Raw genomic sequence first — 17,308 nt, 5'->3', positions numbered from 1 at the left:
GTACAAAATAACAATTTAGTAGATAGTTCAACATGTACACGACCTCTGTGGGTCCCTACAGTGCCAACACATAATCTAAACATGATTTGTGGTTCAATTTCCCTACTACATGGAGAATGTATAGATAACAACAGATTATTCAACTACCCAGTTCCATGGAATTTTACCAAGTCACACTTCCTACGGTGCACGCCCACACGCCTGTCACGTAGCATGTTTGTCACCTCAAAACCGATCACATAATATAAAATTCGGGGTTTCATACCCTTAGTACCAAATTTAGAACTGTTACTTACCTCAAACCAAGTAATTATTTATTATGGTAGGCCTTTGCCTCGCGAATCGGTCTCGAAATGCCTCGAATCTAGTCACAAATAATTCGATTCAAACAATACAAATTATAGGAATTAATTCCATATGAGAATACTAATTTTCCAACAAAATCTGAAATTGCACTGAAAAATCGCTCGTGGAGACCATGTCTTGGAACCCGACAAAAGTTACAAAATATGAATGCCCATTCAACCACGAGTCCAACCATACCAATTTTACCAAATTTTGACATCAACTCGACCTCCAAATCTTAATTTCTTATTTTGAAATCCCTCGGCCCAAATCCTCTAATTTCATCTAAAAAATACGTAATCTAGTCGAAATACTCAAGGATAATCCAATATTATTCACTAACAATGATCATAAGTGACTTACCTCAAGTTTCCCGTGAATTCCCTCTGAAAATCACTCAAAACCCGTGCTTGAAAGTCCAAAAATGAGAAAAACTCTCGGACTCTTCGTTTATATTCTGCCCAGGCATTTTTCGCATCTGCGATGCACTTAGCCGCATCTGCGGTGTCGTAGATGCGAGGGCCTTCACGCTTCTGTGATCTGAGGCACTTCTGCGATCTAAGGCGCTTCCGCGGACTCACTTCTGCGTTGAGGCTTGGCCCTTCCCTTTTCCGCTTTTGCGGTAAGGAGTGCGCATATGCGGCCACTGCCTTTCCTAGTCCAAGCCGCATCTGTGACCATTTTGTCGCTTTTGCGGTCGTGCACCTACGACCTTTACCATCACAGGTGCGATTGTATCAGAACTGGAAAAATTCCAGAATTGCTCCAAGTCCAAATTTGGTCCGTTCAACTATCCGAAACTCACCCGAGGCTCCCGGGACCGCAACCAAATACACCAATCAGTCCTAAAACATCATATGAACTTAGTCGAAGCCTCAAATAACATCAAACAACGCTAAAACCATGAATCATACCCAATCCAAACTTAATGAAATTAAGAACTTTCAACTTCTACATTCAATGCCGAAACCTATCAAATCAAGTCCGATTGACCTCAAATTTTACACACAAGTCATAAATGACATAATAGACCTATTTCAATTTTCAGAATCGTATTCCGGCCCCGATATCATAAAGTCAACTCCCCGGTCAAACTTCCAACTTAAATTTCTATTTTCGTCATTTCAAGCCTAATTTAGCTACGTGCTTCCAAATAATTTTTCAAACACACTCCTAAGTCCAAAATCACCATACTGACTTATTGGAATCATCAAAACTTTATTCTGGATTCGTTTACACATAAGTCGATATCTGGTCACTATTTTAACTTAAGCTTTAAACTTTGGAACTAAGTGTTCCAATTCATTCCCAAACCTCACTAGACCAGAACCAATCACCCCGGCAAGTCAAATAACAAATATAAAGTATAAATTGAGCAGTAAATGGGGGAACATGATTGTAATACTCAAAATGACCGGCCAAGTTGTTATACATAGTAATAATTTACTCTTTGTATACGATTACTGTGAGTATAGATTTGAATATGCGGCGCACGAATAGCACTACCATCATTTCCTTCAACCCATATTGCTGCAATCTTAGTTGAGGTAGGCAGATTATATACTCGATGGTCTAAACCTGAGTCACTTTTAAGAGCAATATACAAATCCTCAAGGTTAGAAATGTCTACCAGAGATCGTAGAAAGATAGAATATGGATTGGTTGATAAAATGTCCATCAGTTCCTTCACTATTGTTTCATGGACTTTATTGGAACAAGCCATTCTATACGTTAATTCATTACTATTATCGTAGAAGTACAACTGTAGGTTTTTTGGTTTTCCGTCTCGTGGATACAAATTATCCATCAAATGATACATTTGTCCTTGAACTTTACAAGTATATACACCATGTTTTCTTTTAGTTAGATCTTTATCATACTTTGCACTGAGCGATGTAAATGCAAAGAGGTTATTATACGTTCTTATGCACGTTCGGAAGTGCTTGCACTCTTTACTATTTTCAAAATATAGATTCCATAATTTCACTAGCATCTTATGAGAAGTTAATTTGATTGTGCCGTTGTCACAACAAAATCCAGGAGGTTCATATTCAAATATTTTTGCACGGTAAAATTTACAATTGGGAATTTTTTAAAGTGGAACATAAGTTGATCGTCGATGATAGATGTTTCGAAGGAACTCTATAGTTCTCCTATGGCCTGTATATTTGAGATAACATCAGACACAAAGTATACCAAACCCCGAAGGATGTCTCGGTAGGGTTAGAGAACCAAAACAAACCTCCAAACATAACTAGCTAGGATATTATATTTTGTTGTCTATCAAAAGCTGTTGATGTTGAACCTAAAGCCAAGAAGATAGTTGTTAAATATGTCCAAATATTAGCTGATATTGTGTCGAGTAATGCGAGACTGTACACACTCACCTTTTTCGTAGGTGTAAAATGGATGCTCTATAGAGTTTATAGAACATACAGAAATGGGTACCATTCTAGTTGTGTTATGAGGAGTTGCATTTTCAATATGCCTACATATTTTTGATTCCTGGTATTTGAATTTAAGTTGTAATGACAAAGCTTGCTTTTCATCTGCTGTCATATTTTTGTATTTTTCACGGCGTTTGATATTCCCATTTATTTGGGAAAGAGACTTTTTATTTTGTTTTGCATGATCCATCATAGTAAAAATGTATCGCTTTGACAGATGTCGTTCAAACTATCATCAAACCTTCAGTGGAATAATGGACCCCATTTAGTAGGCAAATTAAGAAGAAAGTAAATATTTTCACAGTAGAGTACCAAGCTCCAAAAAAACACATAAGCACGGTAATGAATACAATTATTTAGTATAACCATTAGAATACACATTCTTATTCACTTGAGGTTCCTTATATTTTTAACCGTGAACTAATATAAAAAAAATTTAGAAAGGCAAGAATCAGAAAACACAAAGAAAAGGAAAAGGGACCAAGGAAAGTAGAAAGAATAACTAAACATATCATTATGAGCTTCACAATGGAGTAAGTGTAATTTGATCATATATGCGAATTTTTTAGCTAAGATAAACGGTTAAAGTTTCAAAGATCCTCCAAAATAATAGTTCTCTAAAAGTTAAATACTTCCAAAAATATTGTAATTTTCTTCAGTATTACTGACCTATCAGATGAAATCAAAATAAACTTATTTACAAAGAGAAGCAAAATGGATTGTTAATATTATTGTTGATGAGTTTCTTGTTATTTTCTTCACTTCCAAACACACAAGGAGAGACGTGTAACGAGAATTTGAAAAATTTCTCATCTTGTTCCTCCATATTATTCTTTTTGACAGGCTTACGTAACACAAACAATTCACAACGACAGAGAAAGGTAATAGAGGAGAAAACTTACCAGGTTAAGATAAGAAAATCTGGAAGCCTCAAAGCAGAGAGAAACATAGGATGTTCTGGGGCTTTTTGAAGAGTACACCTCCGACTTTCTAGTTTCCATGTTAATCATATTTTTCAAGATATGTCCTTGACTGTGTGTAAAATCAATCTCTGCAATGATGCAAGGAGACATTTTTCACTTAATCAAGCGTTGGACGGTGATCTACGTTTTTAACCACTGTAGAAAATTATTGTACTTTTGTTCCAGATGAGCGTCTGCATAAGTTGAGATCTTTTTATCTCCTATTTCTGTTGAGTTGAAACTTTGAGATTTTTGGGCTTTGTATGTGGGCAACAGGGCAAGTCACGTTGTAGCTTTTTTCTTTTCTGTCAATCATAATTAATGATTTCAGACTTTCCATCTTCTTCTTTTCTTTTTGTTTCTTAAATACTTATCTTTTTCTTGAGTCAAGAATAAGATTTTGAAAGAAAAGATTTACATGACATAAAAGGAATTAACTGAAAATTATAAGGATAAATGTAGAACTTTAACAAATTAAGATCTACTATTATGAGGACGACAAAACTCTTCCTTTTGTCACTTATTAATATTACTAGTCGCAGTAAGCCTATGCTGAGCCCGGGCCCAAATTCAAGGCCGAAAAGTAATACATATGATTAAAAATAATAATTTGCATTATGTTTTTAAGTTTTCACAAAATATCTTATTTCTCCCGATAAAAAACAATCGTATGTACTCAAATTATAACCAAAATAAATTTCAAATCCACCGGCACATTTTCGGTCTTGTATTCCTTGCGAATCCCGAATTGATATACCATGTGTCATATTTAAGAGATTTGCTTAGAACTCGTATCAACACAACAAAGAAGAAAATCTAATTCCCTTATGTTTGAATTCACATGGCTTTAGTTTGCTGATTGCTACCTTTAAAATGCAAGGTTCTTTTTTTATTTAGAGGTAAGATTGGACATCTAGTACACATTATTAATATAAATCTGGGAGTTCATATTTTTACTTAAAGGTAACAATATCCTATATATTTATGATCAAAATATCTTGTTGATGTTGTATAGATCTTCGCTTTTAGACATTTGTTCCTTTGCTACATATTGTAGGATAGACAAATGCATCAGTTTTAGTTTAAAATCCAAAAAATTCAAAATCTAACGATAATGATAATAATTATATATATTTTTTAAAAGATCTTCTCATAATTTCAAGATCATAAGTTGTCCTAAAATCTCTCGATATATATACTTTTAAAGCCTTTCAAATTTAAAATACATTTTTCTTTGTAAAGTTCAATTTTGATTTCTAAAAATTAAATCGGAATGATTTTTGAAATAGAAAAAAAAAATAGCACAAAATTATGTTTTGAAAAACAAAACTAACCAAAATATTTTATACAAAACCAAAAAACCTAACTAAGAATTTTTTCTTTAAGAATAAGTTTAAAAGAAACAAAACTAAAATCAAATTGAAATTTAGGCAAAGAAGACCAAGGAGACACAGCTTTGTTGATACCCCTGGGAATAACATTATTTAAGTTCCTACAATCTTCTTAACCAAAAAATAAAACTATAAATGTCCACACATCAAAATAGAATTTAAAAACATTAGGCTTAATATGTTTACTCTTGTTAATATTTGAACTTTATGCTAATGTAGCTTTAAAATTATGAAGACCGATGAGTAGGAGTTTGGATGCTTACATATTTTTCTTGAATTTGTAAAGGTAAAAGGTACATATAATCTATTGTACTTCAACAATTCTAATTATAGAGCCAAACATTTTGGTTAAGATGCAACCATGAAAAAAGTTAGTTTTATTTACGAAATGCCTTAGGGCATCTACTGTAATAAAAGGTTAATGTAGGGTGATAAGGGATAGTAGAAAGATAAGTATACTATCTCCTATAAGAAACCTATAGAATTACAAAATAGGACTTAAAAGTAGTAGTATCATTAACTCAACACCCACAAAATTGATAAAGTAAAAAATAGCAACTTTAAGGGCAATAGTTTTGGAATCTTGAATGCGAGGACGACAAAAACGTTGGGTTGTCCCTTATTAATAATAGTAATTAGTAAAGTAATACATTGCTTAGATCCCCTAGGTGATTCATGCTTTTATTATTACTTTTTTTGGACAAGCGTGTTGCACGTGTACCTAACAATGAGTAAAAAAATTTAAAAGAGCATAAAAATATTATTATTTAGTAATATATTTGAGTTAAAAACTAAATAAATTAAAAAAGAATAAGTTTTATGAATGACGGTCTTATTAGTTAGCGCAATAAAAAAATAAATTCTGCCCCATATGCATCCTCAATGCCTTGCTGCAATTTCAGTGTATAAGTTATGCATTTTGTTTTACTAGAAAAAGAATGCAAACAGAATATTATTACTATATTCTTGTCAATGGTGCATTATATTTTGAGGAAATGAATAATCCTTTTTGTAACGATCCGACTTATTATTTTAAGAATTAGCGTTCCGTTCGGTGGCTTAAGGTCTCGAGCAGCTTTGAAATGTGTATTATGACTTGCGAGGGTGGTCAAGTTTATTTTTTGGATGATTCGAAATTTAATTGAAAGAACAATTCTTGTTTTGGAAGTTTAAGTTGAAATACTTAACCGGATAGTGAATTATGTTTGAACGATCCTAGAATGGAATTCCGATGCTTCCAATAGCACCGTATGATGATTTCGGACTTAGAAGTGTGTCCGGATATTTATTTTGAGGTCTGTAGCTAAATTAGGCTTGAAATGGCGAGAATGAGATATTTAAGTTTGGAAGTTTAACCGGGGAGTTGACTTTTTGATATCGGGATCAAAATCCGATTCTGAAAATTAAAACAACTATGTTATGCCATTTATGACTTGTGTGCAAAATTTGAGGTCAATTGGAGTTGATTTGATAGGTTTCGGCATCGAATGTAGAATTTGGAATTTGTTAGTTTTGAATAGGCTTGAATTGAGATGCAATTCGTGTTTTAGTATTGTTCAATATAATTTGAGGAATCGACTAAGTTCGTGCCATATTATGGGACTTATTAGTATACTTGGTTGGGTTCCTATGGGGCACAGATGAGTTTCGGATAAGTTTTGGAAGAGTTTGATGTTTTCAGCATAAGCATATCATGATCCAAAGGTCCATTTTTAGTTCTAGAGATCGAAATTCGATTTCGGGAGTTTGATAATGAATTATAGCAATGATATGGAAAGTTTGGTCCAATTTCATCAAGTCGCAATTGGGGTTTTAGCACGAAACATGAGTTAATTGTTTAACGAGGAAAATTGGTATCGCATTGAGCAAATGAGCTCCGAATTGAGTTTCGATTGAAGAACTAGGTTCGTATTATTATTTGTGACTCATAGGAACAAGAATCGTCGAATGACGAGTTCGTATGATGGAGTTAGAGCCTTTTTAGTGAAAATAAATATTGTTGGTGCAACAGGTTCTGGTGTGCACCTTTAGAGACCAGATTGGGCACTTGTAACAACTACTTTCAGCCCAAATGTTAGTCTTGTTACTTATTGAGTTGGTTGTACGCATACTACACTCCGCACCTCGCGTGCAGATCCAGGTGCCTCCGGATACGGCGACTGTTAGATCTCATAGTGTTATCAGTTGGGGACTATCAAGGTAGTTGTCTAGCGTCCGCTGACCTTTACTCTCTTCCTTTCAGTTATTGTATTGTTCTATATTTTCAGACAATGTTTTTATCTGTTAGACTTTATTATCATTTAGATGCTCATGTACTCAGTGACACCGAGTTTTGAGAGTGTAATTTACCAGATATTGTGGGATTTTCTGTAAAAATATAATTATTATGTTTTCACACTTAAATGAATTTGGGATTTATTAAGGTTATTGGCTTGCCTAGTATTGTGATAGGCGCCATCACCACATGTGAGATTTTAGGTCTTGACAAGTTGGTATCAGATCCCTAGGTTACATAGGTCTCACGAGTCATGAGCAAGTGTCTAGTAGAGTCTTGCAGATCGGTATGATGACGTCCATACTTATTTTCGAGAGGCTACAGGGCATTTAGGATAAACTTCCCATATTTCTTTCCTTATCATGCGATATTGATTCAGCTTGAAGCGTACCTCTTTGAATTTGTTTCACTCACTCGTATGCGTATGTGAGCGCTTGGTATCATCTGCGCATTGGCGGATTGTGGTTCTATGAACGAGGTACGAGATGTATTTTTTTGTGTTTTGGTGATGGGCCAGTCTGGAGGACTTGAGACCAGGATTAGACCTCAGCATAGGCTCGGTAGTTTCAGTTGTGTGAACTTATACAATTGGACTCATATGTCTGATAGTATCCCTATGAGTGGAATTTGTGGCTCGAAGAACAGCTGGATGACCATATGATGATTATATTGTGACTGCGGAATGTGTTCAGATGGTTTGAAAGTGATTGGAAAAAAAACGTTTGCTTGAGATGTAAAAAGGACTATTGGGTGTTTGACTTTTATCTCGATTTGACGTAGAGTCTCGAATTATGAATGTGTTGAAGGATCTTTCGCGTGGTGTAATTGTGGAACAAATTAAATTTTTACGTAGTGGTTGCGACAGTAAAAATGGTATAGAAAGGTGTCAGTTTGAGGCTAAATAGGCGGGTTATCACCTGCAGAATAAACCACAGAGGTGTGATCTTTATAATGCTATATGGAGAATCATATTTTCTATCAATAGGGTAGATGTATTGAGATTTGAATTTGAATTAGTCTAGAAAGTTGACCTGGCCATCACGGGAATGAAGGCGAGCTTAGCAGGCGATTTGAGGTACCATATAGGTTGTGTTGCATGAGCTTGGGAAGAATTTAGTTAAATCTCACTAAGGTGTTATGGAAGTAATTAAATATGGGTATTGTAAATTATTGAATGTTTTGATCTATTACTTTGAGCTAAGTGGGGGAACCTGCTATTGACAATTCGATTTTATGGTTATAGGTTATATTTTGGTTTTGGTCTGAAACATACTTGTGGAGCAATTATGACTGCATAGGCTGAGATAGAGGATGCCTTGAGTAAGAAAATTTCCTAAATACGGGATATAATGTACTTATGAAAATATGAAAAAGAAATCATAGAATGATTAAGTTGTTAATTGCGAAGAATGTAGCTCGCATGGAATATGAATTTGACTGGTGGTGTTAAGGCAGGGTTACTTCTTTGAGTGTTGTTGTGCTAATGGAACATGTGTCTTTTAGCCCGTTTGGGCGGTGCAATTCAGGTTTGAGCAGTGTGGGTGACTCTCGAGAAGGTTATAATGGGTCCGAGATTTATATATGACAATTGAGAATGGATAGAATATGAGATTTGCATTTGATAGTGTCGGGACTTGCAGTAATTCTGTATGACTATGGATTCTACATTGTAGTATAAGAAAGGTAAAACAATAATTTTAAGTCCATATAAGGTCTATTCAGAGTGGGTGTCTCGGTTGTGATATTTATGAGGGTAATAAGGATGTGGTGAGGCTCTACAGATGTTTTGGTGGCAATATTCTTGTGTTTGGTAACCTACGTGGCTTGGTCGAGTTAGAGGAATTTAGTTTTGATAGATTTGTTATGTGCAAATAGATTTCAAAGTGTTCTTGATGGTTTCTATCATGGTTTGATCCGGATATATTTGACCGGTGTGAGGAACACGTTGTATATTGTGATATCCTCCTGGAAGGGAGCAAATGAAAGATTTCTAACTAATCGGGTATGTATTCTACTGGTGACTTAGAGTTGATATGAAATTCTCGTACTTTTTGTATGGTGGTCTAATAGAGGCAATGTGTCCCGTAGGATTGAGAATTGCATGTACAAGGTGGCAGTTTAGTTTTGAAGGGAAGGTCATGAATTAGGAACAACATGGTAAGTTTCAGACATTTAGATGAATGTTATAACTGCTCGGTAATTCCTCAGAATGGTGCGCATTTCAGAAGGCGCATTGTGTTTTGACTTACGGATGTTCATTGGTATTGCGGTACTCACCTTGTTGATGGGCTGCTGATATTCAAATTATTGTTATGTGGCACAGAAGAATTATGGAAGTATTCCTAGTGGGATGATCGCGCATGAATGATATTTTAGTCATTCGAGTGTTGGAGTTGTGATCAGTTATAGTGGTTCATGTGTTCTACGAATTTGGGGACTGGGAGTTCTCAAAAGCAAATTATTTCGGGGTCACGGACTGTTAAGGTGTGGCCAGGTTAACTAGATAATCGTATGTGTAATGGTTAAGTCATTAAGGACTTTTTAGAGGGCTATTTATCCATGCTCAGATTGAGTTTTGGCTATAATAAGCCTGGAATCGATTGTTGATCTTTAAGCTATGATGTTTCTCATATATGTAACATTGCGTGAGCTATTTGAGCCGTGATTGAGGCTACGTAGGAGTTAAAATCCCTGAATGAACTTGATAAATGCCTCAGTGATGAAAGATTTTCGATTTGAGCTACGATAACACACTTTGTACATGCCTACACTTTAGCATGTCATTTATACCAGTCCAGGAACATGAGAATCTTATCCTACTCATCATATACATGTATACCTATTTAAATGCTCCCATATGATTTATTTGGATTGGAGGCTTGGGACTGTACCAGGAGGATTATATTATTGGCATGTGAGTTCTCTGTGCAGTGTGTGGAATTTCCGTTTCCTTGATCGTTTATCTGATTAATTGTTTCATTCCTCTACATGCTATGCTATCGCCTAATCAGGGAAATTTGAGAAGAAAAAAATGTGCACATGCACACACATATGTTCTTCTCACAAAATTTGATGAGTTGGGTTTAAATAATGTTTTGTGCTGGAAAGGTAGGATTACATCGGAATAGCTAGAATAGTTGTGTTTCGTGATATAAGGTCATTGGACCTAGAATGGATACTATCAAATTTGATTACAGCGTGTTGGAGGAATACTTTAGAATTTGTCTTAAATAATTGGTTATGTACTTGTTGAACCAGGGAAAGCTCCGTGACTTGTTGATCTGGTAAGTGGCCATGAAATTTCGCGTGTTTCTTTCATTATCGGCAGTGTATGAAGGTTTTGGAATGAGGTATTGTTTGATATGGGGTTTAATACCGGTATCGTTGTTTTTTAGCAGCTACAGTGATTAGAAACTATTGCAAGTATACAGGTTGTGTGGTATATCATGTACTACATCTGGAGTTATGGCTAAGGCTTAATACAACTTGTTAAGACTCATACATAATGTAGATGTGAGGTTCAATTCTTGAAAAGAAATTTTTGGATGTTGGAAAATGGATTCCAATGTTTATGGGCTAGTGCTAAATTAGAAATTTTCAGTTATGTGGTGTCGTCAGGCCTATATGGAATAGGGTGACGCGGGATCACCCCCGGATATGTGTGTGATAAGGTGAAATAGTGATTTGAAGGTTTAGGAACAACTCTTGGCAAGTTCGAGGATTATGACTTCCGCGGGTGGTCAAGTTTGGTTTTTGGATGATTCGAGATTTAATTGAAAGAATAATTCTTATTTTAGAAATGGTAAATTATGTGTAAACGACCCCGGAATAAAATTATGATGGTTCCAATAGCTCTATATGCTGATTTCAGACATAGGAGTGTGTCCGGATATTTATTTTGAGGTTCGTAGCTAAATTAGGCTTGAAATGGCAAAAATAGAAAATTTAAGTTTGGAAGTTTGACCGGGGAGTTGACTTTTTGATATCGGAATCGAAATCCAATTCTGGAAATTGGAACAACTCGGTTATATCATTTATGACTTGTGAGCAAAATTTGAGGTCAATCGGAATTGGTTTGATAGATTTCGGCATCGAATGTAGAATTTGGAATTTGTTACTTTTGAACAGGCTTGAACTGGGGTGCGCTTCATGTTTTAGTGTTGTTCAATGTAATTTTTGGCATAGACTAAGTTCGTGCCATATTATGGGACTTATTAGTTTACTTGGTTGGGGTCCCATGGGGCTCAGATGAGTTTCAGATAAGTTTTGGAAGAGTTTGGTATTTTCAGCATAAGCATGTAATGATCCAAAGGTCCATTTTTAGTTCTAAATATTGAAATTCGATTTCGAGACTTTCGGGAGTTAGATAATGAATTATAGGAATGATCTGGAATATTTGGTCTAATTTCATCAAGTCGCGATTGGGTTTATAGCGTGAAACATGAGTTTATTGTTTAACGAGCAAAATTGGTGTCGTATTGAGCAAATGAGCTCTGAATTGAGTTTCGATTGACGGACTAGGTTCATATTATTATTTGTGACTCATAGTAACAAGAATCGTCGAATTCCGAGTTCGTATGATGGAGTTAGAGCCTTTTTAGTAAAAATAAATATTGTTGGTGCAACAGGTTCTGGTGCGCACCTTTAGCGACCGAAATAGTGTTTTTATTGAACAGTTTTGTTTTTTTAGCTCATTTCAACATTTTTGGACGAAAGAACACGTCTTGGGGCGACTTTCGAGCGAGAAATCACGGGAAATCTTGAGGTAAGTCACTTGTGATTATTTCTACTCCATAATATTGAATTATCATCGAATAATCCGACTAGATTATATGATTTTGAGGTGTAAATCGGGGATTTGGACCTAGGGATATGAAAATAAGATTTGAGGATTTTGGAGGTCGAGTTGATGTCAGAATTTAGTAAAATTGGTATGGTTGGACTCGTGATTAAATGGGCTTCATATTCCGTAACGTTTGTTGGGTTTGAGACGTGGGCCCCACGTGCTATTTTTGAGTTAAATTTCGGATTTTGTGGAAACATTTGTATTTTCATATAGAATTTATTCCTATAAATTGTATTGACTGAATCGAATTAATTATGAATAGATTCGAGGCGTTCAGAGGCCGATTCTCGAGATAAAGGCATAGCGGAGTAAAAGAATTACGCAGTTTGAGGTAAGTAACATTTCTAAACTTGTTTCCGAGGGTATAAATCCCCGAATTATGTGTTATATCAATTATTGGAGGTGACGCACATGCTAGGTGACGAGCGTCTGGGCGTGCACCATAGAAATTGTGATTTAGTAAATGCTGTGGAGTCGTAAAATTAAAGAATCATGTTATTATCCGCATATCCTCCACGTGTTAGAGAAATTGAGATGAGGCACGTATTAAATATCATGTTTAGGCTACGTGTCGATATTTTGAGACCCATAGGGCCGAGTTGTTGTTGAATTAATTATTTTAAAATATATATTTCATACTCGGTCATGCTCATCCACTGTGAGGATATTTATGGGACCGGCGTTGCCCGCCTGCAGCAGGCCATATCTGCTTTATATATATTATTATGGGATCAGGTTACACGTCGCAGCAGGTCTTATAGGATTTATTGTTCTGGATCGGGGCAGCACACCGCAACATGCCTTATAGGCTTTATTATTATGGGATTGGGCTGCACGTCACAACAGGCCTTATAGGCTTTATTGTTCTGGATCGGGGCTGCACGCCGCAACAGGCCTTATTGATTTTATTATCATATGGATCGGGGCTACCCGCCTGCAACAGGCCACATCGGCTTTATATCACGCTTGGGCTGAAGGAGCCCCTTCGGAGTCTGCACCCCATGGATTTCCTAGGGCATGGAATTGCCTTATTTATTTATATTTTGAGCGTAGATGATTATATATTCGGGATGGACTTCCCATGGCATGGACTTGCCTTACTTATTTATATTTATGATGAATTTCCCTAGACATAGATCTTGTCTGAATCATTATAATTTAGGGATAAATTTACCCCTGCACTGGATTTGGCCTTATACGGTACTGAGTCACTGACTGTCGGTTGAGGTATATATATATATATATATATATATATATATATATATATATATATATATATATATATATATATATACGTGATGGAACTTCCCTGGGATGGATTGGCCATATACAGTAGTGAGTGACCAAGTAATTCGTGATCGTGAGTACACGAGGTTTTCCCCTGAGATGTCATATTCCTCATATCATTCAATATTGATCTACTTTACTTGTACTGAGTTAACTGTTGAATTTAAAAGCATGTCTACATTTCTGTACTGTTATTTCTATACTGGACTGTACCTGCTGAGCTCGTCACTACTTTCAGCACAAAGGTTAGTTTTGTTACTTATTGAGTTGGTTGTACTCATACTACACTGTGACCCGACCAGTCATTTCGAGTATTACAACCCTGTCTCCCCATTTACTACTCAAATTGTGCTTTTCGGTTGTTATTTGACTTGCCGGGGGTAATTGGTTCAGGTCTGGTGAGGTTTGGAACACTTAGTTCCAAGGTTTAGAACTTAAGTTAGAAAGGGTAACCGGATGTTGACTTATGTGTAACGACCCCTAGAGAAATTTCTCTATGAAAATTAAGGTTTTATGGTGCCGAGGAAGATTAATTAGTACAAAGGTTGTAGAAATTTCTCGTGGTGAGCTTGCTCACCGCGGCTTGGACTTGAACAATGCACCGATGAGTAAAGGAAATCTTTTGCCGGAAAAATGTCATTTATGCGGCCCACTATGCGGTCGTAGAATCACTCTGCGGACCGCATAATCACCGCAGAGTGAATCAGGAGTGGGGCAAGTGTGGAGGAAAGTTTGCGGCGCATTATGCGACCGCAGAACAATTTTATGGACCGCATAACCAAATTTGTTCATTTTATTCCAGTTGGTACTAATTATTCTTCTGAGCGGTTGGCTGAGATTTATATCCGCAAGATTGCTCGCCTACATGGTGTGCCAGTGTCCATAATTTCAGATTGAGGCACGCAGTTTACATCACAGTTTTGGAGAGCAGTGCAACGAGAATTGGGCACACAGGTTCTGTTGAGTACATCATTCCGCCCTCAGATGGACGGACAGTCCGAGCGCACCATTCAGATATTGGAGGATATGCTACGAGCCTGTGTCATTGATTTTGGGGGTTCTTGGAATCAATTATTTTCACTCGCGAAGTTTGCTTACAATAACATCTACCAAGAGAGCATTCATATGGCTACGTATGAGGCTTTATATGGGAGACGGTGTTGATCGCCGGTTGGTTGGTTTGAGCCGGGTGAGGCTAGGCTATTGGGTACAGACTTGGTTCAGGATACTTTGGAAAAGGTTAAATTGGAGAGGCCATCATGTCAGAGAAGCTACTTAGGAGATTGAGCGGGAGATGCGGAGCAAATATCCACACCTATTTGAGACTCCAGGTATAATTCTAAACTCGTTCGAGGACGAACGTTTGTTTAAGAGGGAGAGAATGTAACGACTGGGGCGGTCATTTCGAGTATTACAACCTCGTCTCCCCATTTACTGCTCAAATTGTGCTTTTCGGTTGTTATTTGACTTACCGGGGGTAATTGGTTCAGGTCCGGTGAGGTTTGGAATTATTTGGAACACTTAGTTCCAATGTTTAGAACTTAAGTTAGAAAGGGTGACCGGATGTAGACTTATGTGTAACGACCCCAGAGAAATTTTGCTATGAAAATTAAGGTTTTGTGGTGCCGAGGAAGATTAATTAGTAGAAAGGTTGTAGAAATTTCTCGCGGCGAGCTCGCCGCGGCTCAGACTTTTTGGGTTGAACAATGCGCCGATGAGTAAAGGAAATTTTTTGCCGGAAAAAGGTCATTTCAGTGGCCCACTATAGTTGTACTCGTAGTTGGATGGGCGTTCATATTTTGTAATTTTTGTCGGGTTCCGAGACGTGGGGTCCACGGGCAATTTTTGAGTTAAATTTAGGATATTATTGGAAAATTAGTATTTCCTTATGGAATTAATTATAATAATTTGTATTGACTGAATTGAATTAATTGTGGCTATATACAATGCTTTCAGAAACCAATTCTCTTGGCAAGGAAATTGCGGAGTAAAGAATTGCACGACTTGAGGTAAGTAACAGTTCTAAATTTGGTCCTGATGGTATGAAACCCCGGATTATGTGTTATGTGATTGGTTTTGAGGTGACACACATGCTATCTGACGGGCGTGTGGGCGTGCACTATAGGAATTGTGACTTGGTCAATTCCATGGAACTATGTAGTTGAATAATCTGTTGATATCCGTACATTCTATACGTGTTAGAGAAAATTGAGCTGAGTCTCATATTAAAAATCATGCTTAGACATATGATGTTATTATTGGTACCCACAGGGGTCATTCATGTGGTTGAATTATATGTTCAAATTGAAATCTCACACTCAGTCATGTTCATTCATTTCATATCATATCTCAGTCTCTATCGTTATTTATTGATACATCATATTATCATTTTTGGGATGATTTTCATGACATCTTGAGGACTGAGTGACTGTTACTATGAGAGGATGCATTGATTTCATTATTGTTGCATTTCAGCTGTCATATATCATTGTTTTGGAAATTTTTTGAAAGACATTATCTTTTATTTTCAATCAAAAATTTGATATGAAATTGGTGTGGAGTTTTAAATGTTGAACTTGAAAGCATGCATACCTTCATTGTTGGAAAGTGTTGTATTTGGACTTAGCTGTGAAGCTCGTCACTATTTTCAGTTCTTAATTTATTATTGTTACTTGCTGAGTTGGTTGTACTCACACTACACCCTGTACTTCGTGTGTAGATCCATGTGATCCCGGACACAGTGGGTGTTGATTCTTTATCATAGTTGATTTTTCGTAGATTCAGAGGTAATTGCCTTGGTTCGCAAACATTGTCTCTCCATCCCTATCCTCTTGTTTATTGTATTTGGTCTTAGATTATTATAGACCGTGATTTCCAGACTGGTAATATATAGATGCTCATGTACTCAGTGACACCAGGTTTTTGGAGTGTTTGTATTGAAATTTGCAAGATTTTTGGTATTGTATTTAAACATTATGTTTTCAAACTTAAAGAAAATCGTGAGTTATTGTTTTTGTGGGCTTGCCTAGTATTGAGATAGGCGCCATCACGATGGGTGGAATTTCGGGTCGTGACAAGTTGGTATCAGAGCCTAGGTTACACAGGCCTCGTGAGTCATGAGTAGGTTTAGTAGAGTCTTGCGGATCGATACGGAGATGTTTGTACTTATCTTCGAGAAGCTGCTGAAACCTTAGGAATATTTCACCTTCTTGTATTCAGTCGTGCGAATTTGTGGATTCCGGAAACTAAATTTTTGTTATTCTATTCTCTCACAGATGGTGAAGACACATACTACCAGATCGGACGGTGAGCCACCAGTGCCACCAGTTAGGGCCGTGACAGGCCCGGGCCGTGGTAGAGGCTGGGGCCGAGGTAGAGGTCGAGGTTTAGCTCGTGCAAGAATTGGATCAACACCTGTAGCTCAAGAGTAGATTCCAGATATAGCTAAGCCGACAGGACCAGCTCAAGCACCAGTTGTACCCATTGTAATTCCAGGCCTTCAGGAGGCTCTGGCTCAGATATTGACAGTTTGCACTGGCCTTGCTCAAGTGGTTTCGGCTAAGGCCGTACCTGCCACTTCTCAGGCCGGGGAGGTACTCATACACATATTGCTGGTACTTCAGATCATGTAGTTCATGGACTTCAGATACCGGGGGCACTACCAGTCTAGCCAATTGCAGCTGCTCAAGCCCCAGTAGTCCCCGTTATGGAAGATGATGAGCAGATGAGACTTGAGAGATTTTGGAGGCTTCGAG

This window comes from Nicotiana tabacum, chromosome 12, assembly GCF_000715075.1.
Source record: "Nicotiana tabacum cultivar K326 chromosome 12, ASM71507v2, whole genome shotgun sequence".
NCBI lineage: Eukaryota > Viridiplantae > Streptophyta > Magnoliopsida > Solanales > Solanaceae > Nicotiana > Nicotiana tabacum.
Note: the sequence above shows the minus strand (reverse complement) of the source record.